At 42.7% G+C, this 25,303-nt stretch overlaps 1 long non-coding RNA gene across 1 annotated transcript in view; it reads left to right on the top strand.

Annotated features, from left to right (window-relative positions):
* The first annotated feature begins 553 nt into the window (after window positions 1-553).
* Window positions 554-25,303, top strand: part of LOC145399527 (uncharacterized) — a 71,193-nt gene continuing 46,443 nt past the window's right edge. The window contains exons 1-2 of the long non-coding RNA XR_013897311.1: window positions 554-612; window positions 25,146-25,276. This is a non-coding gene — a long non-coding RNA (uncharacterized LOC145399527). The remainder of the gene's footprint in view (window positions 613-25,145; window positions 25,277-25,303) is intronic.

Raw genomic sequence — 25,303 nt, 5'->3', positions numbered from 1 at the left:
CAAGATGTCGACTATAATGCTTCACTGTATTGGTGACTTGTCAGGCGTTATTAGTATTTGGAGAGAAATGTCACAGTCGCTGGTTCGGTAGTTTATGATGAAGTACGTACCATCTTGTTATAAAAAACTGATACCACGAATGTCCATCAGGAATTGTATGTAACTGCATTGGCTGAAGAAGGTGTGTGGCAAGACCCACCAGCCCCCACCTTCTTTTGTTGTATTAGCGCTCTGTACCTTTTACAACAATAAATATTAAGCGGACATGGCTTTCACTGATCCTTACAAGCTTGAGTGCATTTAGAACATTTCAGTAGAATACAGTTTTCGCTGATAATCAACGCTTCATATTTAGCTATATATTTAATGTTGGGTAGTGGATAATAATAAATAAAAAAAGAAAAGGAAGGCATCGACGCTTGTAAACGTTGTTATTGCCCGTCACTCGTCTGATCCTTTCCTATCGTAATGTTTACAACGTCAACTTCATTTCCAGCGACGGTGGCGTCAGTAAGGGCCACTGGGCGCGTGGTGGATGGCCTGACAGTGTTTAAGGTTCAGGATACATTAAAGTCTACGTTGTGGTACGGCATCTGTTTGGTAATCATTATGGTAAGCATACGGATTAGCTTAAGCCGCAAAAATAGGATACAGATCCACTTCCTTTTCTCCCCGATTGTTTTTCTGTATTATATAATTTTTATGACGGTAAATGACTGCTTATTGCAGTTTTTGTATTGTCAGCTTTTATCAGCGTTCGTTTCCAAAGCAGATAAACGTAATGTTTTGGTAAATGTTTACAGAACCATAACACTTGATTCTGAAGAAATTGCGTGAATCAGTTTGTTTGTCAGCTTTAATCTGTGTTGATTCTCCCGCAATAAAAAAATATGCTGTATATTGTGGGGTCTCTAGTGTGGTGTTAAGCCTTTGGAAACATTAACCCCAACCTAGCTTTTATTTGTTAATGGTGAAAATAAGCAGAAACAACTGAATTTCAAGCCATTCTAGATATTAACCTACCCATTTTAAGCATGAACCTGACATGAAGTGCCATTCGAGCCAAACCAAGACCAGTTTTCAATCTTACTCCTCATTGTCAACATGGTCAAACTTATTTCATATTTGAAAACCTGCAACAGACCTGCTTCTAGCCCTCTGATTTTCTGAATGAGAACCATAATTATCTGTTGTCATACATCATAAGTTTATAACAGATCAGTGGTTGCAGTACTCCAAGCATGTACAATCATAGGTCAGCAAAGCTAACTGAGTTGTGGATGCATTGCAACATGTACCGTACTGAGCTGTGGGCGAGACATCTTTCCTTCTTCTGTAAAAAATCCCTTGTTCGATCCCACCCAGAATATGCTTCTGTGATGTGGTGCCCAAAGCAGAAGACTCGAAGAGGGACATAGATGCCCTGGAGCAAGTCCAGTGCCATGCCACATGGTTAGGGCAAGGTCTGTCACACCTCTCATACTCTGAACTGAACACCTGGACAGTCTCCAACTACCTACCCTTGAATTCTGGTGCCAGCAAGCAGACCTCATTGAAACCATAATTACAGTATCTCATTGAGTCCATAATTTAGTAAAGGTCATTAGGTACCCAGTGAGGGTAATGAGACCCTTTACCAAGATTGTAACGTTCTTCCTCCGAAGATGAGTCACTAAGCAGATACTTGTGTGTATAGGTTTGAAACCATAGTTTTAATATGAAAATTTGTACTAGTAGGTGTCTTGCTTATACTCCATTCTTGGGCCAGTCTTGCTTTGAAGGTATTGACAGTTTCTTGGCATAATTTATTCAATGATTGAGTGACTTGCAGTATAAAATTCAGTGTGTAGTATTGGTCCCACAACGATTTTTTCATCCAACCTGGATGTTTCCAATGGTTTTTGGTGTGATTTGTTTGAATTTAACCTTTATTTCTATTGGAAATCAATAGTTTCTGAGATGTGACCCATTTTTTTTGTCATTACAGAAACTACCAGTTTCTGACAGAAATTTAAGTCAAAATCATCAATAATCACACCAAAAACCATTGGAAACACCCGTGTTGGATGTCGTTTCAATACTGAAGCTCTGGAAAGAGCGCAGGCTTTGAAGTAAAATAATCCTAATCTAACCAACCTTACCTAACCTAACCTAACCAACCTAACCTAACCTAACCTAAATCCCCCCTAACAAGTTCTAACTAATCTTACTGTGGGGATGGTGGGTCAGACTCCACTGGCGGCACACCCAGAGATGCTTTTCTTATCGCAACTGAAGTCATATGTGACAGTGAGGACACTCCACTGACTTGGAAGGACACCATCCCTATGCAGAAAATTGACGGAAGCCGCAGGTTCTCGGTAAAAATCCTTGAAAATCTCCCAAGGTTTCAGAGCACACCCAGTACACGGGAGAGACATGGCAGGACTGACTTTTGAATCTGGCAGAGTGCAGGAAAATTTGCTCATTGGCGGAATGAAATTAAATGTGATTAGTTGATGAAGAGGGAGAGAGAGCTGTGATTGGCTTTCATAAGTCATGTGATTCCAACGCTGTCAAATCAGTGTAAAACTTCATAAAATGCATATATACTGGTTCAAAATGTATATAAAAAATTGACAACAATGGAAGAGGGACTGATGCTGCTACTGTTTGGTGAACATGGCTGCACGGCAGCATGGTTTGGGCTCTTGCTGTGCTGAAGGAAAAAATCAGTACGGTAATCTTGTAAACCGTTCATTTCCGAGAGCAACAACACATCCTGGTGAGTACAGCAAAATGAGGTGCATAGGCTGATAGGTAGAATAAGTTCAAGTTTTCTGTGGGACCAGTACTATAGTTTGAGCTAAAATTCTTCTTTGGCCCAGGCTGATGTCAAACCTGCAACTTTAGGTCATGTCCTCTTGTGCTAGTGCTGCATGATGGTTGGAACATTGCATTTCCACCTAGATTACACTCCCTATTATAATTGACCTTTTCGGTACCCCTCTTGATCTTATTTGTTTGAGTGAGGTCCACTCACTGGCACCAGAATTCAAAGGTAGGTAGTTGGAGACTGTCCAGGTGCTCAGTGTGAGAGGTGTGACAGACCTTGCACTAACCTTATGGCATGGTGCTGGGCTTGCTCCAGGGCATCTTTGTCCCTCCTCTGCTTTGGGCACCAAATCATAGAAGCATACAGGCAGCCCTCCACATTCACAGATTCAACTTTCACAGGTCTCACAGATTCATTCATTGCCCCTCTGTGGAGCCAAGATTCTATTTGCGGCTGCAAAGTGTAGCAGTGCAGACGCTTGTGGGTCATTTCGAGCCAAACCAGGCCTGCACCAAACCACCGCATTCCCATGCGGTGGTTTGGTTGTAAGAAGTTGGGGTAAATATGTAGGAGATGTGCTCCGTAGTGGGAGTCTGCAGAAGTCACCAGGTACATAGTTACCCTCACTTAATACACCCATACCCAGTCAAAATTTATTTGTTATTACACCTTTTTATACAGGGTACAATTGGTCTGTAACTATTTGTGATATATTATGCTGCTTTCAGGTCCCATATATAGTTTATTAGGTACAGTATGTGTACACTTGCTCACAGGGAGTGATTTGTGGTTGTACTGTAGAGGCATTTACAGGAGGGCACACCAAACATTCACGGAATTTCCACCTTCGCGGGGGTCTGTGTCCCCTCACCCCCAAGAATGTGGGGGGCCGCCTGTATTCTAGGTGGGTTCGAACAAGGATTTTTGCAGGAGGAGGAAAGATGTGCTGTCTATTGCTGAGTATATGTGTTTCAATGCACACTGTTAGCTGACCTATGACTGTACATGCTTGGAGTACTGTGACTGGTAGTCTGTTATGACTCCCAGGTCCTTCTCCTCTGTAACCTGGAGTGTGTGTGATGTGCCATTGTCCCTAGTCATTCTGTAGAAATGGCCTGGGTTACCTGGGCCCAGATGCATGACATCACATTTTTGTGAGTGGAAGAGCATTTGCTTGTTACTTGTCCAGAACTGAAGCTGTTCATTGTCTGCTTGAAGATTGCTTTGGTTTTCATCAGGTTGTTGTAGTACTTGATATATCTTGGTGTTTTCAGCAGACATTGATACAAAGTTGTCTAAAAGCTCTTTCACATCACTGACAAACGCGGTGAAGAGTAATGGTTCCAGGACAACTCTACAAAACACCGCATCTGACATTATTCCATTCTGATAACTCAGTGTTGACCATCAGGCATTGTTTTCTACCAGCGATAAAGCTTCTAATCCAGGAGAGAGTTTTGCCCGTAATTCTGTCTATCTATCTGTCTATTGCCAGACACCTCAATCCTGTTTGGGGTGGCCACAAACAAATCGCCTCCACGTTGCCCTGTCCCCCGCCATTTCACTGCCCTGCTCCCAACTCACACCCCCCTCTCTAATATACCTCTCCACTCCATCCCTCCATCTCATCCTCGGCCTCCCCCTCCCTCTTCCCCCCGCCACCTCACTCACATACACTCTCTTCGTCAGTCTCTCACCCTTCATCCTCTCCACATGGCCAAACCACCTCAGTGTGTTCCTCATAACGCTTCCTATCACATTCACATCCATACCACAATGCTCCTTTATATCCTCAATCGTCAGCCTGTCTCTCCATGTGACTCCACAGGCTCCTCTTAAATAACTCATTTCCACTGCTCTCACTCTTGACTTGTGTCCTTCCAACAACGTCCAAGCTTCACTTCCATACGTTAGAGTTGGTATCACAATACTGTCATGTAGTAACTTTTTCACTTCCATGCTCACTTCCCTGTTTCTTATCACTGCTTTCAAAGAGCCAGCAACCTTTCTTCCCTGCTGTACCCTTTCAAGCACTTCACCCTCCAAACCTCCATCCTTACTCATCACACTACTCAAGTACTTAAACGTACTCACATTTTTCAATTTTTCACCATCCAACCTCGCTGTACAGTCACTGACTTCACCTCTCTCAAAGACCATCACTTTACTCTTCCCGTAATTCCAAGGGTTGATAATTGTGCCGAAAGTCATTTGTGGGGGACTGTGCCAAATGCCATGGCATAATCAAGAAAAATTATATCTACTGGTAGTTTGTGACTTAATGTCTCAGTCTAAGTGTCCATTTTCTTGAGAAGATTGGTGACTATCGACTTTCCAGAAGTGAATGTGTGCTTTTATTTCACAGGAGAGAGTATTGGTTCTAAGGTGTTCCATTATGTCCTCAAAGAGAAGGCATTCCTTCTCTTTGCAAATCATAATGTACCAGCAAAAACAAAAGCATACTGCCTGCGACCATAATGTGCCACCAAGGAACAAAACTCATTTTTATTGGACGAAACGTTAGCAAACCCCCAGCACTTGCACACATTAGACCCCACAATATCTTGCTTATTTTTAATTTGCCGAAGAAACATCACAAAAGAAAGTTGACTTTAAACTGTGCAATGAATTGATTCACATTAATATTCTTAGGAATCTGGTGTTTTGGTTTGTAAACATTATCCCATGTTTGACATAATGCAACAGAAGGGCCTTACCAATTCAATTGTGATTACTCAGGTTTGTCTTCTGTAGTTTTCTAACTTTTCATGGTGGTAAATGGTTGTTTTCTGTTGACTTTTTCCCCTTTTTATCATATGTTCCTTATGCTTCACCAAAGTTTGTAATGGTGGACTTACTAAACCAGTGATTATTATGACGTTGACATGATACTTCCAAATTTCCTATTGGCATGAAGTGTTCACAGAATTCTTTGTTATTCTTTATAATTTGCATACATAGTGGGTTTTTTTAATGTTTTTTAATATGTTCATAAATAGGTGGTTCCATTATTGTGCTTCAAACTGTGTAGCTATGGTATATGTTAGTTTTTATGGAATATGAAGTGACTTGATTTAATCCCCAAGTGCTATTTTGCTAACCTGTATCATATTTTAATAGATGTGTCATGTGATGTATATAAAGATTTGTTTCATGATCACACCTATCAGTACCGTTGCCATCACATGGTTGTGTGATGATTGTCAAACAACTGTGTTGTACTGAATGCTCTTAATGCGTGATACTGCCTTGGCTCAGATTCTACGTACTGCACATAGTTTGTGGTAGGTGGTGTTGACCATCATCCACTCACTTGATCTAGTGCTGCCTACTTCTTCCTTAGCCTTTATCATTCTTTTTCTGTGCCTGCCCTCCTCACTTCCTATTAACCCATCTGTCACTTCTTATTGCTTTTCTTTCCTTTACAGGTGGCTTTACATTGAGTGACAAGCCAAATGGTTTCCTGTAAGCCAAGAAACCATTTACAGTTCTGGGTGGTAACATATAACCAAACCATATGTGCTCCCTGTGTGTCAGCAAGTGGGTTGGTGGAGGGTTAGTGCCCCACTCGTTTCGTTTCGTTTCATTTTTAAACGCTCCAACATGCTTGCATGCGTCGGCCTTGGTCACCTAATGGCAGCTCTCCATGCTGCACGATCCATTGCAGCCTCCCTGCTCAGTCCCTTAACCCTGAGGTCACACTTAATGACCTCGTCCCATGTCTTTCTCGGTCTACCCTTCATAACCCCACCCCCAATATTAACACTTCTCACCTTCCTTACCCAATTATCATCCCCCATCCTCTCCACATGTCCAAACCATCTCAATCTACCTCTCCTCATCACAACACCAATACACTCCAGTCCCATCCTACCTCTCAACTCTTCCATTGTAAACCCAACCCCCCCAGACCTTGGACGCAGGGATGCACTACACATCCACCTAATCATTGTCATTTCTGTACATCTGAGCCAACAAATATCCTCCTCCTTCACTGCCCAGGTCTCACTACCATACAGCATTACACTCCTAACACATGCTGCATACAAAGACCCCTTAGCACGTAGGGAGAGTCCTCTCAATGTCAGGAGAGGCAAGAGCTCCCTGAACTTCTTCCAACTACTTCTCACCCTAGCCACAGAGCTAGCTCCAGCCCCACCTCCATCACACAACATGTCTCCCAAATAACAAAACTCTTCCACACACTCAAGAGATTCGCCAGCAAGTTCAATCCTTTCACATCTGACAATCTCCACCTGCTCTCCCCCGACACGGTGTACACATGAAATCAGCATTATCTCGCATTCTACCTCTGATACCACTACATCTCTTATTCACCCATTTATCACACACACCGCACAACATAGAATTACTTCCCATGCCCTTGTGGCAAACTGCACATGGCCACTCTCCCTCGTCTTTGACAGTACCACCACCAACCCTAGATATCATCACTTTTATTTTATCTGCATTTACCCTTAAGCCCTTGTGCCCCATACCATCTCTCCACTTCCTAAACCTTTCCTCTGCCTCCCTTCCGCTCTCTGCAGTCAACACCAAATCATCAGCATACAACAACTCCCACGGGAGTCCGTTTCTAAAGTCATGTGAAAGGGCTTCAGGTACTGTACCATGATAAACAACATGGGACTCAAAACTGACCCCTGATGCACACCAGCATTCACGGAAAACTCATCACTCAAATCTCCATTCACTCTTACCTGGGTGTGAGCACCCACATCCATAGCCATAACCACCCTAACCAGCCACTCCTCCAAGCCGAGCTTTCTCATTGCCCACTTCACCACCTCTCTAGGGACTCTGTCAAAGGCCTTTTCCAAATCAACAAAAACAAAATAAAGATCCTTCTCCTACTGATATATTTTTCCTGAAGCTGTCGAACAATGAATATGGCATCAGTGGACCCCCTACCTGGCATAAACCCAAACTGCATCTCATCAATATTCACTCTTTCTCTAATCATACCTTCCAAAACTCTCTCCATTACCTTCATTATCTGATCTACAAGCTAGAATTTCCTCTTTCCAGGGCATCATCCTTCCCTTTATACACATTTACAATTACACTCTTCAGCCAATCATCTGGGACAACACACTCATAAATAATCCTATTTATCAGGTCAGTAACTAACCTCACCCCTGTCTCACCTGAGGCCTTCATCATTTCGGCAGTCAACCCAGACACACCTGCTGCCTTCCCCACCTTCATCCTGCCTGTTGCCTCACTCACAGTAGCAGCATCAATCAAAGGCCAAGGGGCAGACACTGGATCTGCTGGCTCCAAACCTTCCCTGTCCCAGTCAAACTCCTCATTCAACGACCAGTTATAATGCTCTCTCCATGCATCTTTAATATCCTCACTGTTCACCACTACCCTTCCTTCATCATTCTTCACACACTGCTCACCTATAATATCCCGATTATCCCTCTTCACCTGACTTGCCACCCTAAATATCGTATTTTTCCTTTCCCCATGATTTAGGTTATCAAGTCTCTGTGACTCAGACTTTGCCCTGTATACCTCTTTTCTAGCCCTATGCTTGGCAGCCAAATATTCCTCTTTGCTGCTACCACGCTTCTTCCATTCCCAGAAAAGCCTTCTTTTCTCCTTACTGCAGGTTCTACACCCAGTAAAACAAATAACTCAAAGTCAAATGGTCACCCCTTATGGGATTATGGCATCTGGCAATAGATAGATAGATAGATAGATAGACATTTTAGTTTGCACGCTGTGAGATAGGTTATAATCAGGGGGGGGTCCTGGGGCCCCCCAGTTAGGGTTCAAAGCCTTCAGTTAGGCTTCTGCTACTGTTTATGGTTTTTAAATTGCGTACAATTGAGTTTGTTTAGTGTTGACATTATGTCCAATCAGCAGGATTGGCAGTAAACTTGCTGTCGGGGGTGTTCAGGCAGTTTTCTTAAATTTTGCAAAGTATAAGTAGATGTATTTTGTTTTTCACCCAATATTTTTTAGTTGAAATAAAATGTTAATCATCTGAGATATATCTAATACTGTACTATAATTATTTTCCATAAGAACGTGGCTTTGTAAGAAAACAACTGTAATCGCTGCATTGTTGTCATCGTGTTTTACTGCCAAAGCTTACTTGAATCTTGGTTAAGTTAGGTTAGGATAAACTGTTAGGGTAGGTTAGGGTAGGTTCAAATGTAAAGCTAGGAAGAGGTACTAAAAGGCAACTAGGACGTGTGTTGGAAGACTCTTCTGTTAAACTTGATGCAGTTGATACAGCTGAAGGATCATAGCTAAAAACAGTAGGGAAAGAAATTTAATGTGAAACGTTCATTTACCATCCCAAAAATAATCAGAAAAATATAAAAGGCTATCAGGAAGAACAACTAAAATGGTAAGGTGTTTTTTTTTTTTTTTTAATGGGAGGAAGAAGGAACCAAAGGCCACGAGCCCACAATAACTATTCCCTCCAAGAGAAAAACAAAATACAAGAGAGAGCCAAATTCAAGATCCGATCATTTTGAGATGCCTGGACATACTATGTTTGAAAGACTGCAGATCATAGGAAGCAGGAAATTCAGACAGAGGGAGACAGTTCCAGGGTTGACCTTTTGCATAAATGAAGGACTGGGAGTAACGGTTAACTCTTGCATTGGAGAGTTGGACAGAAAAGGGATAAAAGGGATGAGAGTTTGCGCTAGATGGATGCTGCGCGCCCATCTTAGAGGTGGAGGAATGCATGCAGACAGTTCAGAGGAGCAGTGACCATTGAAGTAGTGATAGAAAAGAGATAAAGATGCAACAGTGCGGCGAAGAGACAGAGGTTGAAGGGAGTCAGTAAGAGGAGGAGAGTTAATGAGACAAAAAGCCTTTGACTCCACCCTGTTGAGAAGAGCTGTATGTGGGGAACCTCCCCACACATGAGAGTTGTACTCCACACAGGGGCGGATAAAACCTGTGTATAGCATCAACAATTGTGCAGGGGTAAAGAAGGAATGGATTAGGCTTAGCACACCTAATCTCTTGGAAGCAGATTTTACAAGAGATGTAATATGATCTTTCCAAGTCCCGAGTAAATGAAACCCCAAGCATGTTCAAGGATGATGCAGGATTAAGCTGAATATTATTAAACATTAGTGGGTACATCTGTGGAAGGCTTTGTCTGGTTGATAGGTGTAAGAACGAAGTCTTTGATACATTAAAAACAAGAATATTATTTTTACCTCAACCAGAGATACGAGCCAAGTCAGACATTAAGTGTGCCATAGCCTCATCCCATGTTTGTTGAAGTAACTGCTGAGATGGGCATTGCAGAAACCAAATGGAAAGGTGAAGGGTGGAGTCATCAGCGTATGAGTGGTTAGGGTTAGATGTACAGCTTAGAAGGTCATTGATGAATAAAAGGAAGAGAGTTGGTAATAGGACAGAGCCCTGAGGAACACCACTGTTGATAGATCCAGGAGAAGAACGATGGCCATCTACATCATCGGCTATAGAGCGACCAGAATAGAAGCTAGAAATGAAGGCACAGAAGGATAGAAACTGTAAGAGGGCAGTTTGGAAATCCAAGATTTATGCCAGACTCTATTGAAAGCCTTTGAGATGTCAAGTGCAATGGCAAAGCTTTCGCTAAAGTCCCGAAAGGAGGATGACCAGGAGTCTGAAAGGTAGGTGAGAAGATCGCCAGTGGAGCGTCCCTGACGCAACCCATACTGACGATCAGAAAGAAGGTTGTGATAGGAAAGATACTTTAAAATTTTTCTGTTAAGAATTAACTCAAAAACTCTTGAGATGCAGGATGTTAAAGCAATTGGACGATAGTTAGAGGGTTGGGAATGGTCACCCTTCTTTGGGAATGGCTGAATGAGGCAAACTTCCAGCAAGAAGGAAAAGTTCAAGTTGATAGATGAAGGTGAAAGAGTTTGCCTATGCAGGGTGTAAGCACAGAAGCACAGTTCTTGAGAACAACAGAAGAGACTCCATCATGCCCATATGCCTTGTTAGAATTGAGGCCTGTGATGGCAGAAAATATATCAGCTGAAGAAATATTAATGTCAGCCATGAGCAAGTCAGAGGGGGGAAGTGATGGAGGAACAGCACCGGAATTGTCTAAGGTGGAATTGGAGGAGAAAGTCTGAGCGAAGAGATCTGCTTTATCCTAGAAGAAATAGCTACAGAGCCTTCAGAGTAGAAAAGAGGAGGGAAGGATGATGAGAAAGTTGTTGGAAAGGTTTTTGCCAAGGTTCCAGAAGGAGTGGGAAGAATTTGAGTTGGAGAGTTGAGAGCATTTGGCACAGATGAAATTATTTTTAGCAGAGTGAAGAACAGACTTAGCATGATTCTGGGCAGAAACGTATAAAAGATGTGATCCAGGGGCGAGTTGGCTCCGGTACCTTTTATAGGCCCTCTCCTTGTTGCGGACTGCATTAGAACAGGAGTGATTAAACCAAGGCTTTCTTGCATTAGTCAAAGGATATGAGAAAGGAATGTATGCTTCCATGCCTGAGAGAATAACCTCCGTAATGCGCAAGGCACACTCAGATGGCTCCCGGCCATGGAAGCAACAATCTTTCCAGGGAAAATCAAAGAAGTACTGCCTGAGGGCCTCCCAATCCGCAGCTCCAAAGTGCCACAGACGACGTTTCTTTGGAGGGTCCATAGGCCGTACCGGAGCAATAGGATAGGTTAAGGTGATGACGTTGTGATCGGAGGAGCCCAATGGAGAGAAAAGTTTAACAGTGTAAGCAGATGGATTAGTTGTAAGGAAGAGGTCAAGTATGTTGGAGCTCTCTCCATGGCAGTCAGGGATACGGGTAGGGTGCTGTACAAGCTGCTGTAGGTCATTAAGGATAGAAAAGGTGTAGGCTTGTTCACCAGGTGGATCAGTGAAAGGAGAGGAGAGCCAAAGGCAGTGGTGAACATTTGAAATCTCCTAGAATGGAGATTTCAGAGAAAGGAGAAATGGATAGAATGTGTTCCATCTTAGAAGTAAGACAGTCGAAGAATTTTTGATAGTCAGTAGAGTTAGTGGATAAGTAAACATCATCATCATCATCATCCAATCCTATGTTGCCCCATGAGGAGCGTAGGAGCTTGGGGCTAGGCAGTTGGTCTCGACATATAAGATGAGAGTGACCAGCCTCACTCATCCCTGAGTGGCATTCTATGAGCAATCAACCCCAACCACCCCTTGGATATAAACCTTCACTAGCTCAATCCGATTGGAGCGCAGTAATTACTCACTAAACCACCAGGCGCCAAAAGTTGGTTATATGGTTACCACCGAGCATAGTAAATGGTTTCCTGGTGTACCGGAAACCATTTGGCTTGTCACTCAGTGTAGAGTCACCCACAGGCAGAAGGAAGAGGAAAGAATGAAGGAAAGAAAGACAGAAGAGGGAGTGTAAAGTCACCCGCAGGCAGAAGGACGAGGAAAGAATGAAGGAAAGAAAGAAGAGAATGGAAGGAAAGAGGGATGAAGAGGAAAGGGCAGACACCCAAGAGCAGCACTACATCAAGTGAGTGGATGGTGAGTGCCCCTACCTACCATGGAGATAAGTAAACAGTGCAGATATATTTAGTCAGAGAATGACAGGAAAGCCAAAGCCAGTGTAGAGAATTCAGAAGAATCGAGTTCAGGAACACAAGAGCAAGATAAGTCGTTGTGTATATATACACAACAGCCACCTTTGGCTTTGAAATGAGTACTGTATAAGGCAAGTAGGAGGATACAGAAAAGGGTTTGCTGTCAGTTACAGTACCTCAGACAACTGAGTCTCAGTTAGGAAAAGAAGGTGGGGTTTAGAGGAGGAGAGGTGGTGCTCAACAGAGCGAAAGTTGAAGGAAAGGCCACGAATGTTGCAGAAATGAAGAAGTGAGTCAGACAGTGGTTTCAGGCAGCTGGAGTCATCACCGGGAGAGGGTCAGAAGGTGGGGGCATTTATGTCCCCCCCCCCCCCACCGGGGACTCCAAGGCTGTGTACAGTATTTCGAAGCCATGATTACTTTTTTGAATTTTGGAAAAGGAAATGTAGTGTGTACTGTGCATGTAGTTTGGTGTTGATAGTAAGAGAAATTTGTATTAGAGAACATGCTGGCCTACTCTCTGTGTTATTGAGACAATGAGAAAGTTCAGCAAAAGGGGATGGTCGGGAACTAGTCCGAGGGCTGATGAAACGGGAGCTCCAGCTCTCCCTGTCATCAACTTTCCATCCAGTTTGGGAGTACTGCCCTGCTCGACTTGTGCTACAGTCTACTTCTCTGCTGCTACTACTACTCTGCTGCTTAACCCCTTAACTGCGGGGCGTCACTTTCGTGACGCTTGGGAGCAAGGGATCATACCGCGGGGCGTCACTTTTGTGATTCTGTGTTATTTTGAATTCGCCCGGGCTTTCAAGTGGTGGCTTGTATCATCTGTCAGTACTGCCAATGTCCAACACTAGTCAGCACTCCTAATCTTATGTGTACTCCCATCCATTGTTGACAATTTAGCCATTTCTCCTTGTTCTTGACTTCCCTCCCTACCTCCCCTCCATTACCCTTTCCTCTCCCCTTCCCGGCCATGCTGCGCTAAGTAAATCTTCCCTGGAATTTTCCACTGATTTCATCAATTGAAATAATCCCTATGCCCTATTCTTACACCAAATAATATATACAGTACCCTCGCGTCCAACACGCGTTAGTCCAGCACGATTAGGGTCCAGCACGGAGAGCAATTAATTAGTATTATTTAATACGATTTAATTACTGTAACACGAGTGTGTTAGCACAACATGCACAGAGCTCCGAGAAGTGGGCGAAATCCGTAGAGTTCACTCTAGCACGATCACCCCCGGTCCAACACGGTCATACTGGACATTCCCATGATGATGATAGCCAATGAAAACTTCTGATCAAGTAGCCTTCCCCGCCTGCTATCGTGACGTGATCGTGATGCCGCCCAATTAAAAACGCTTCTGGTGTCACGTGATGTTTTGTTTAAATTTCTCCCGCCACAGCGCCATTCAGTCGCATACTTGCATTGGAAGGTGCTTTTTTCTTGCTGCATTTTCTGCCCTTGTTACTGCATTTTACCCTGCTCAGGATGCCTAGGAAGCCTTCTGAGAACCCCAAGAAGCGTCGGCACCTCCCTCAGGCCACCAAGCTAGAAAGCATCGAGAGGAAGAAGAAAGGGGAGAGGAAAGTTGACATTGCCAAGGCCTAACCTGGGCTCCAGTTGGGAAATTGGGAAACTAAATCCACTTTTGTGTATGATGAGTTTCTTCCATTATGCCCGAAGCAATCGTAGGTACGGCTTAAAGAACGTGATAAAAGAGAAAATCTTTCAGCAAGAGAAGGTAATTTACTACCCTCAAAATAGAAAAACACAGAAAACAAACTGGAGGAATATGAAGTGAATTGGTGAAGTCTTTAGGCTGTATGCTAAGACGAAAAGTAATGGGTTTCCTAGTTTTAGGGAACGAAATGAAACAAGAATGTCTGCTAATCAGAAAAAAAAAAAAATTACTCATCTCACGTGTTCTCGTAAGTTAGCATTCAGTTCTGCATTCTTCATTAGGTATCGCGCCTCCCAACGCATTTCAGACCGACAGAGCATTGTTATTTCTTCCTCTTACATTTACTGTTCACGCTTTTGTTCTTTCTTAAGTGTACTGTATGTATGAGAGTATTAATACAATCAGTAATGCATTCCATTAACCCTATCATAGCTGTCAGCCTCAAACAATGGTTTACTGTACCGGTGTCAGGGATGTTGGGTTAGGGAGAGCTATAAAAAACTGCGAACAATTATGGGAAGGGAACGAAGGTCACTGGTATGTTTTCATGACCCTCCTCTACCATCTCAAACAGTCAGGCGGCCTGCCACTTCATCTCAGATATTTTCACCGATATATTTATGTGCTAATGTAACATGCACCCTAATTATGAGTAAGTTTCTTCCATTATGCCGGAAACAATCGTAGGTAAGGCTTAAGGAATGTTATGATAATAAGAAAACAAACTAGAAAAATACAGAAAACAAACTAGAGAATATGAATTGAATGGGGTGCTTTGGAGCCGCCATTGAAGTTGTCGAGCCTGCCACTGACAGTGAACAGTTGCACTTTCATGAATCATTAATAATATATCTTTGTGTGGACTTATGATTCAAATTAATGTTTGTAATGTGTAGAGGAATTATTTTTTTCTCAAATAATTGAGAAGAAATGAAGGCAAACTACTTATTATTTTCATAGTAATACGTAAAAAATATTTATCCAGCTAGACTAGCATCAAATGAACTCCCAAGATCCTCATTTATTTTGCATTAGTAGTCTTTTATTGTACTGAAAGAGGTGGAGTTACATTGCTCACTATTGGCTGGAACGAAATACTTCGTAATTGCCCTCTTCAAGTCGACTACTAGCCAATATAAGTAAAAAATTTGTACGACGCTCGTAACATCCCAAATATCCAAGTGGCGCATGCGCAATGAAGGTACAGTCCCAGGGACAAGATAGACTCTGCTTTTGTTTACTAATATTGCGGCACCCAAGATTTTGTAATATTCACATTTGAGGACATCAAGATAATATCAGAAAGGCTGTCTTAGATAAATATTTTTACAGATCAGCTTCTAACTAACTGCTCTATGCTGCAAGATATTACCAAATTCTTCTGTTACTGTGCTTTCATTTCACCAAAGATTTTGTGTGCATGTGGGACAAGGGGGATGTTGTTGATAGTGAGGTGTGAGTTATGACTGTGTTCTACCATAAAAGAGGCCATTCTGAGTCTTTTTGTAGTACACCAGTCATGAAGTATGTGTGGGAGTGTTAAGTCATCTGGGTAGGAAGCAGTGTGTACTTTGTGAGTGAAAGTGAAATGCACATATTTTTATATATATACATATATTTTTCTATATATACTTATTATAGAGAATATATTCTATTCTGGATTGATTAGCCACTTTGAGAAATATATACATACTGTATATGACACTATATTATCCAAATTGTTTATTTTGTAATTTCATCATTCATAATCTGAGGAAATTGATGGCCACCCCTATTAATGCACAGGGGAACACAACAGTACGATCCTGACATCTCAGATTCTCAGCGTGCGTCCTCTCGACTTCAGTCCAGCCTTCCGACCTCTCTCAGAGCAGGCAAAAAATGACTGTTGACCGTTCCTGGATTTGGGACGGTTTGTTGAAATCGTTGACTGAAGGCGAATTTAGGCACTAATAAATTTAAGTTAGTAAATCGTCTCAGAGGAGGAAAATATGACTTTCCTCATTGAAACCATATATTAAGAGATACAAATCTACTCATTTCTAAAGAATTAACATAGAAAACATTAAATTATAAGGGATGAATGAGCTGACTAGTTGCTAGACTTGCCAGATTAGAATATTTTTACCTTTTTGTATGACTCATACAAATGAATAAGCTCTTGTTGTGTGTATTCATTGGAGAGTGTAAGTGGTTTTGTAAGTAGGAATGACATTAATCCTATCACAAGTGCACACAAACAAATGCAGCATATGATTCATGAGCATGCATGTCCTACGACGTCTGTGGCAGGCTCGACCATGACAATTGTCAGTTGTCTTCCACCCCATAAAGTACCCCATTGGTAAGGTTATTAGGGTGTATGCTTGGACGAAAATTTACGAGTTTCACAATTATAGGGGATGAAATGGAACAATTATGTTTACTAATAAAAAAAAATACTTTCATCTCAAGTGTTCTCGTAAGGTGGCATTCAGTTCCACATTCTTTGTTCGATGTCGCTTCCCAACACATTTCGGACCGACAGAGCATACAGTTATTTCTGCTCCTTACAGTTAAGTGTACATTTATTTCACATTCTTTTGTTCGTTCATGTATGTGTGAAAGAGAGAGTATTGATACAAACAATAATGTACAGTATTCCATTAACCCCTTATGGCTGCTAGCCTTGAACAATGCTTTACTGTACCGGTGTCAGTAACGTTAAGTTAGGGAGAGCCATAAAAACTGCGAACTCTACCATCCCAAACAGCTCGGCGGTCCTTTCATCCCAGATGTTTTCGCCGATATGTTTAAATGCTAAAGTAACATGCACCCTAACTTTATGTTTAAATTCTAATGTAACATGCCCCCTAATTTTCTTTCACGAATCATAGCAAATCACAAGATGGGTTTAGGGAGGAGGGGAAAAAGCCAGGTGTACCAGACGAGTCTTTTCAAATCTGTAAGAAAAAGAAACTGACTTTATAACTTTGAAAAAATGGTTTCAAGGTCTGCCACGGGAGCACACAAATTTCTGAACTCACGAACATTGAGGATTTGAGGGGGGTAAACATACGCTTTGCTGTAAGCAGTAAAAGCACCTTACCAAATCAGTTCATCCTGATAGTCTGTTATATTTTTCTGATTATTTCTGGGTTAGTAAATAAACGTTTCTTGTTAAATCTTTCCCTGCTGTTTTTAGCTGTTCTGGTGTGACGACTCTTTGATTCGTTAACATAATGGCAAAAGACACTGTTCTAATCTAAGTGTTTAAACCTGGCCTAACCTAGCTTAACTGCACCTAATAATGTAACCTAACCTAATCTTCAGTTAGGAAGTTGGGAAACGAAGTCCACATTTGAGTACAATGAGTTTCGTCCATTGTGCTGGAAACAGTCGTAGGTACAGCTTCAGAACGAGATGATACTAACAGGGAGGAAATCTTTCAGTAAGAAAACGTGATTTACCGAACTGAATATAGTCTGAAAAATACTGAAACAAGCTGGAGGAATATACATTGAACTGGAAAGGTCTTTCTGGTGGTTGGTATTTAGGGTGACTTTTCCGAGGGTTGCCGACATAATTCATTTTTCCCCTTAAGCTCTGTTGTTAGTCCAACACGTTTTTGGTCCAACACGTGACCCATGCATGACAATATTACCGTGCTGGACGCGAGGGTACTGTATAAGAAAGAAATAAGGTAAGTGATAGTGCCATACACCTGGAACTGGCTAATTATCACCTGACAACACCTCACGTGCACTCGTTCGCTAATTTTCACTGTTTATTTCCCCTTGAAATATGCCTTATAATCTATTCTCATAATAAAAATACAGTAATCACTCTAATATCCGGACGCCCAATAACCGAACATCCCCACTACTCGTACATAATCGTCCTGGGATCCAACATTCCCAAAATGGTCCGGGGGGAGAAAAAAAAAAAAAAAAGTCCGTAATTTGAACTTACCGCGTGCGGCGCGGGAGAGCATTGTTTTGGCGCGTCATTCCTCCGACGTCCGATAGAGCGCCGCTGCATCCTCCCCACTTTCCACCTGTCTCTCGCCGCGAGTGCACGCTCGTCGTAATGGCTGCCCACGTGATCGCTTTTGTGGTGGTGCCCTACCTGCTGCTCTCGGGCCTCCTCTTAGTGTGTGACGATGGCCCCGCCACCTGAGAAAAGGAAGAGAGTGGTGTTGACTCTGGAGAAGAAACGGGAGATATTGGAGAAAGTAGATGCAGGGTGGTCTTCTTCCCGCATTCTCCGCAAGTTTAACCTGGCCCGGTCTACTTTGTTCGATATCAAGAGGTCCCGAGACAAACTCATGCAGTACACGACTGACTTCTCGTCGAGAAGCAAATGCAACGTGGAAAGGAAGGTTATGTTTACCCCCAAGTTTGCAGAAATCGACCGATCCATGTTGATTTGGTATCGACAACAACGTCCTGCTGGTGTGATGGTACGTGGAACGGAGCTGAAGGCTGCTGCTGAGAAGTTCGCCAGGCTTCACGACGCCCTAGACTTCAAGGCATCCGAGGGTTGGCTCTTCGCGTTCAAGTTGCGGCATGGCCTTACCAACCGTAAAGCACATGGCGAAGCATTGGACGCTAACGAGGATGGAGTTGACGAGTTTCTGCACAATGTGAAGGGCTTGATCGACAGAGAGGGCCTAACTCTCAGTCAAGTCTACAACGCTGACGAAACTGGCCTATTCTATCGCTCGCTGCCAACGAACATTCTAGTCGAGGAGACGGAGAAGCATGTACCTGGCCGCAAGCTTTCCAAGGAACGGATATCTGCTTTGTGTTGTGCCAGTGCTAACGGCATGCACGGGCTTAAGCCCGTTGTTGTTGGCCGCGCAAAGCAGCCTCGGTGCCTTCGTGGGGTGATGGATGTCCTTCCTGTCGTCTGGTACCATTCTTTGAAGGCATGGTTCACAGCTGTGATCTTCAAAGACTGGTTTCACCATCACTTCGTCAAGGAGGTCATCCAGTACCAGACGAAGACACTGGGAATCCCGCGCAACCAGGTAAAGGCCCTCCTTCTTCTCTACAGTGCACCTGCCCACCCGTGCGACAAGGACTTGGTTGCTGAAAATGGCCGTATTAGGTGCATGTTTCTGCCACCTAATACGACTGCTCTCATCCAACCAATGGACCAAAGAGTGATCGTGGCAACAAAGCGCCTATACCGTCGGAAGTTCCTGGACGAGGTGATGGTTGTTCTCGAGGACGAGGACGACCGAAGGGAGGGATGGAACACACGAGGCAAGCGGACTTTGGAAAACCTTCGCCGCTACAACATCAAGTCTGCGCTGTACAACTGGGCTAGTGCATGGAAGGAAGTCCCTGTGAAGACTCTGGAAAATGGTTGGTCTCGTCTGCTTCTCGGAACGGATGTGGAGTACGATTTCCTAGGCTTTGACGTGGATGACTTCCATGCACGGCTACATACGCACGGCGACGATGTAGATGTGGACGATGTTCGTGAGTGGTTGGATGACAATGAGGGCGATCTTGGGTATCAGACATTGTCTGATATCGAGATCGCGTCTTCGGTTGCAGGTGTCAGTACCGAACTTGAAGATTCCGACGCTGAAGGCGACGATGATGCGGACTCCTCTCAGCAGGACACTACTCCAGCCATCCCCAAGCTGAGCACACTCCAGGAACATCTAGAGTTCGTCCTAGACTACCTGGAACACCCAGACTGCGACAGGGAGATGGGGCCCTTGGGACACGTGGAGGAAGTGCGTGCATTCAGGCAGCGCATCATCAATCGTCAGAATCGTCGGTCATTGCATCAATCAACCATTGACAGTTTTTTCAGGCCCGTGACCCCTGCTGTGCCCAGCCCTGGCTCCACTCCGTTGCCTCCCCAAGACAGGCCCTCATGCTCCAAGCCACAGCCCAGCACATCAGCCACAGTCGAGTCACTGCTCGACGTGAGTTTGCGGCTGTCTTCAGAGTCGTCTGCAGTGGGTACACCATCACCACGACCCAGCGATGCACCCCTAGGTCGCCTGCCAGTGATACTCTTGGACTCTGACAGTGAATAAACAGCAAGAACTTCTCCACTAGAACACACGGGAATTTAGAGTGTTGTGCAGTGAAAAAAACAGTGTGTTGTGTTAAGGATTTAAAGTTGTGAGAGAAAAGACTCAATAGAAACAAAATTTAACATAAATAGACTTGTTTGTTTTGGCTTTGGAAAATTATATGAATGGGAAAAGTTAAAGTGCAACACTTAGTAAGTTACAATGGAGCATTATTTAGACAAAAGTGCACACTGTGAAGAGAACGGACTTCTGTGTGTTATTGACTAAGTTCAGTGCAAGACTTCAGGAACAGTGTACTGCAAGTGCTTCAGGAAATCGTTCTTACTGTCAGAGTCCGAGAGGAGGCGGTTATTCATCGAGGTGGCCAGGGACTTGCTGTAAGTAGCCAGAATGTTTCATACTGTACTTTTTTCCATACTATACTTACCTCATTTCACTCTTTAATGTCCTTTATTGGTGTGAATAGGGTGTTAGTAGCTATGCATGTGCAGTAGGAATGTGTTTTTTTGAGTTAGGCTAGGTTAGGGTCCATAAGTACCAGAATGTTTATTAATGTATGAACATACTTCTAAACCCTCATTTTATGTTTCTTTTGCATTTATTTCAGTCATTTATGTGCCTTATTGGTGTGATTTGGGTCTTAAATAGGTGCTATGCAGGTCCAGAGGGAGTTGTATAGGTGTTTCTCTGAGTTAGGGTCCATTAGTACAAGTCCATAAGCTGGGGCCCAATATCCGGACAAAACCAATATCCGGACCTACCTATGGCTCTATTACGTCGGATATTGGAGTGATTACTGTATGTATAAGAAAGGAAGGGAGAAGCCAAAGTGATATTTACATTCACCTGGAACTACCTAATTTATTATGTATTGTCTAGATTTCCTGCCAATCATTTTATAGCGTATATATTAACAGCTGTCACCCCGCTGACATTGGCATCTCCCCTAGGCAGGTCACCACACTCTATTCAGTTTACTGTTGTCTTTCAAGGTGAGAGCACGTCGGATTTGCGCCTGCCCAATTCCGCCGTGACAATGATCTATCTGGTGAGTAAAACAGTGCAAGTGGAAATGTAAATAATGTGTAAAAAGCAAGTGAAAGCAATGAATGTAAATATAAGTGAACAGTGGAAAATAGTTTTATAAGTCACTGCAAGTGACTGCATAACACAGTGTAAATAAAATAGTAATGTAAATAATGTAAATAAAATAGAGAATGTAAATAGAAATATAAATGAGTAGTAATATAAGAATACGAGTATATATACTAGGAGTAATGAAAGTGAAAGTTTCACTCTAGCATGTATGAATACTATGAGGTATGAAAGTGAAAATGAAAGTGACAGATTCACTCTCAACGCTAGTATACAGGATGAGAAAGTGAATGCTACCTATTTTACTGAAAGAGAAATTGAATGCCTACAGTGACAATAAACTATTATTACTGAAGGAAACTTATGGATAAAGACTGTAGATATATATAAGTGTTATATAGTAATAGAAATATAAACTTTGAGTGTTTTTATGAATAATAAATGACAGAACACCAGCGGCGAACGATCGCAAGTGGGAAGGTCATACGCGCTCATAATTTTCATTGCTTTCACGGTGTGTGTAATTCACCGGGTCGGACGAGAAGCGGTGCTCTCAACGTGGTGTGGCCGTTGGTGTGTGTGTGTGTGTGTGTGTGTGTGTGTGTTTTTAAGTATGGATTCCAAACTATTTGAGAATCATAGAATAGTGTTTCTAGTGATAATATCAGGTTGTGGTAATCATATTACGGGTTGTTGGGAAGTGTAAAGTGGAGACTTTGTTACCCAACTTCAGAGGTCTCCACAAGTCCTACGGTACTCGACGAAGGCTCAACAAACATCCCAGGAGAAAGCTGAAGGTATGTGCCTTACACATATGTAATTATAACATTCTAGGACTAATAACTGATTTTTGGCAAATATTTTTAGAGAGTCTGTTGGAGCGCGAATATGCCCGCGAGACACGCAAGTCAGGCAAAAACAACCCCGCGGTTTAGGGGTTAAAGTGTATGTTTACCCTCAAGCATAATGGCAACCTTTCTCAGACCTACTCAAATCAGCCAAGATTTATCATTTACTAGTCTAACCATACATACTCATAATTTAACCTTAACAAACTAGTCTAACCATACATACTCATAATTTAACCTTAACAAACTAGTCTAACCATACATACTCATAATTTAACCTTAACAAACGAAACCATCTAATCGAACAAGATGTATCATAATCCAACCAAAAATAACCTAACAAAAGTAAGCATAACCTAACCATACCCAATCTGAATTAATCATACTTTATCATGAACAGACCCAGTCTAACCTAGCCAGACCAGTAGTAACATAACCAAACACTCCAAAGTGGAAAACCAAATGAATTTCGGTACAGTTGGGTAACTAAATATCTACCATTTTGCTCAAGAAACAGGATGCTTTGGGAAAACAAAACGTGGATAAAACAACAAAAAATAAAATCACCACCAAGCAGTTGTTGACTACCATGAAAATAAGAAGAAAAATATGGAAAATAAACTCTTAAGAATAAGAAGTGAACTGGTAAAGTCTTTCTTCTGCTTACTGATTAATAATTTAAGTGAATTTATAGTCTACTCACTTAATACATGAGAATTTGGGCCGTGGAAGACCTTGCCCCTATGAAATTTTGCACTTTACAAATATCATCCCTTATGAAGAAATTTCTAATTGGTGGGTTGGCTGCGAAAATTCTAATTGGTGGAGTGGCCGCCTCAAAAGTCACCGCATTGTCCCATAGTCTGTCATTTGGTCTGTGTATTATGGGACATAAAACACATATACATAGTAAGTATAACCCACACAGTAGCCCCTTACCTAAAAATCTATGCAGGAGTGTCTTAGTTGACTTGAAGAGATGGGGTTCCGAGGCAGGACGAGGCAGTTACGGTGCCCCGGCCCCATGCTGAGACTGGGGCATGGCAGTGATGGCAAAAAGATCTGTGGCTTTGTGTATATGAGGGGACTGTATTCACCACATGTGGTTGTCTAGGCTCAGCTGAGAGAATCTGCACGGATGCCCGTTGCGTCACACAGTGCATTGATGTTATGAGCTGCATCTGCATCACTTCTTCATGCACTCTGTAAGAGTAAGTCATGCTCTGCAGTGTGACACTGGATTCGGCTCTCTTTGCTGTCCTGATTTCTCATTTTCAAAACCAGTTCGTGTATTACCGACCACCGGTATTTAATTTTTTCACCCCCTTTTGCGCTCTAGTTATTTCGAAACGTAGAAACTCACGTATTAAGCGAATGGACTGTATCTTGTGGTGTTTGAGCCATGATCTTGAACTATAAATACAGCATTATAGTCTGGGAGGTGGTGTGACCAATACTGTATTATCATTATAGCAGGTTGAAATAAGGTTAATGTAGGTCGTACAAATTTCCTGTTCAGGTGAGCCTTTCACGGGTTGGTTAGGGTAGGTTAGATTAGGTAAGAAGTTTTGGCCTGATAGGAACTGGGGGCATCTAATGTTTGGTCCAATGGGAATCTTAGGTGGTAAAAAAGTCTATCTATCTATCTATCTATAGCCCGACGCCCTAATCCCGCAAAGGGTGGCCGCAGACAAAACGCCTCCAAGTCACTCTGTCACCCACCATTTGACTCCCCTCCCCCCAACTCACCCCCCCCTCCCTCATATACCTCTCAACTCCATCCCTCCACCTCATCCTCGGTCTACCCCTCCCTCTCCCTCCCTCCACCTCACCTACATACACCCTCTTAGTCAGTCTTTCATTCTCCATTCTCTCCACATGTCCAAAAAAGTATAGGGGGCAAACTAAAGCCTCCGAGTTGGGCTGTCAGGTTAGGTAGATGTTGTTAGTAAACAAGCTGTTATGTGCATCCAAGCAGCTTCCTTAAATACCCTAAAATAGATAAAATTAATTTCCTCCATGTATGTTTTGTCATCTAAAATCAACAAGCAGTTATTTGTGTTGCATGTTGTACTAAAATTACTTTCCATAAGAAAGTGAGAACGTAAGAAGACAAGTGGAACTGCCACGCCCGTGTGGTGAAGTCTTACCAAAGTACAGTGAACTCTCAATTATTGGGCATAAATCAGCCAACTCCTATTCCAAGTATAGTGAAATGCCAGATACTGCATAGTGCCTCCCCACCCCCCAAAGCTCAACATTCAGCATCAAGCCAGATATTGTGCTACTGTCTCAGCCCTCTATCCTAAAAACTTTCCCATGAGTAAAAGATGAAAATTAAGCTTAAAATATAGTACAGTAATGATACAGTACAGGTATACCTCAATATACGATACCCCTAGATGCGATATCCCGGCTTAACGATGGAGGTAGAAGTACAGTACTACCATGCCCCGCCTAATGATGGCCAAACTCTGGTTTAATGATGGGTTTTGATTTTTTTACCGATTTTGATGATATTTTAGACTAAAATTGTGTGTTTAGGTTAATATATAAACTGTTTTTAGACTTAGATTAATGTCTTTCAGCCATAGGTGGAGTGAACAATATCCTTTTGGGGTACAGTTTACTAAGTTTGATTTTTTCCAGACTTATATTTGATCTTTTTTCAGATTTTCCGATGGTTTTAGTGAGTTATTTACAGATGTTAGGTTTAGGTTAGCTTCTTTTACAGCTGTTAGGCAATTTAGATCGGCTTTAAACTTGCTTTTTGGCTCGTTTGGATGGGTTTTAGACTTGGTTGGAAGTGGGGGAAACCCAAGGCTGAAAAATGCATCTTATTACTTTACATGTTAAATCTACCCTGATGTCTGATACCCTGCCTAACGATGGGTTTTTACCTAACCAATTGCATTATTAAACCAGGGTATACCTGTACACAGTGTACTACTGTATGTACTCATGTTGGCATCGAAGGAGGGTAGAGTTGTACACCATGCAGTACAGTTCAGTGCACTTATTCCTGTGTGGTCTAGTGGCAAATGGCTTCCACAAAGATTAATCCAGTTCCACCACCTCAGGTTCATCTCCACCAAGGTTGCTGGAGTAGGTAGCGGAGATGGAGTGGCAGAGGATGCCATATGGGGCTCCAGTGAGGCCTCTGACTGAAACAAGACCTCAAGTGGAGATACCACTCTCGATTGGGCTGAAGGTGGTGCCATGGCCGAGATGCTTGGCT

This window comes from Coenobita brevimanus, chromosome 49 (genome assembly GCF_032717465.1).
Source record: "Coenobita brevimanus isolate Jiangsu-jjx chromosome 49, ASM3271746v2, whole genome shotgun sequence".
NCBI classification, from domain to species: Eukaryota; Metazoa; Arthropoda; class Malacostraca; order Decapoda; family Coenobitidae; genus Coenobita; species Coenobita brevimanus.
Note: the sequence above shows the minus strand (reverse complement) of the source record. Positions and strands in the feature narration are given on the sequence as shown.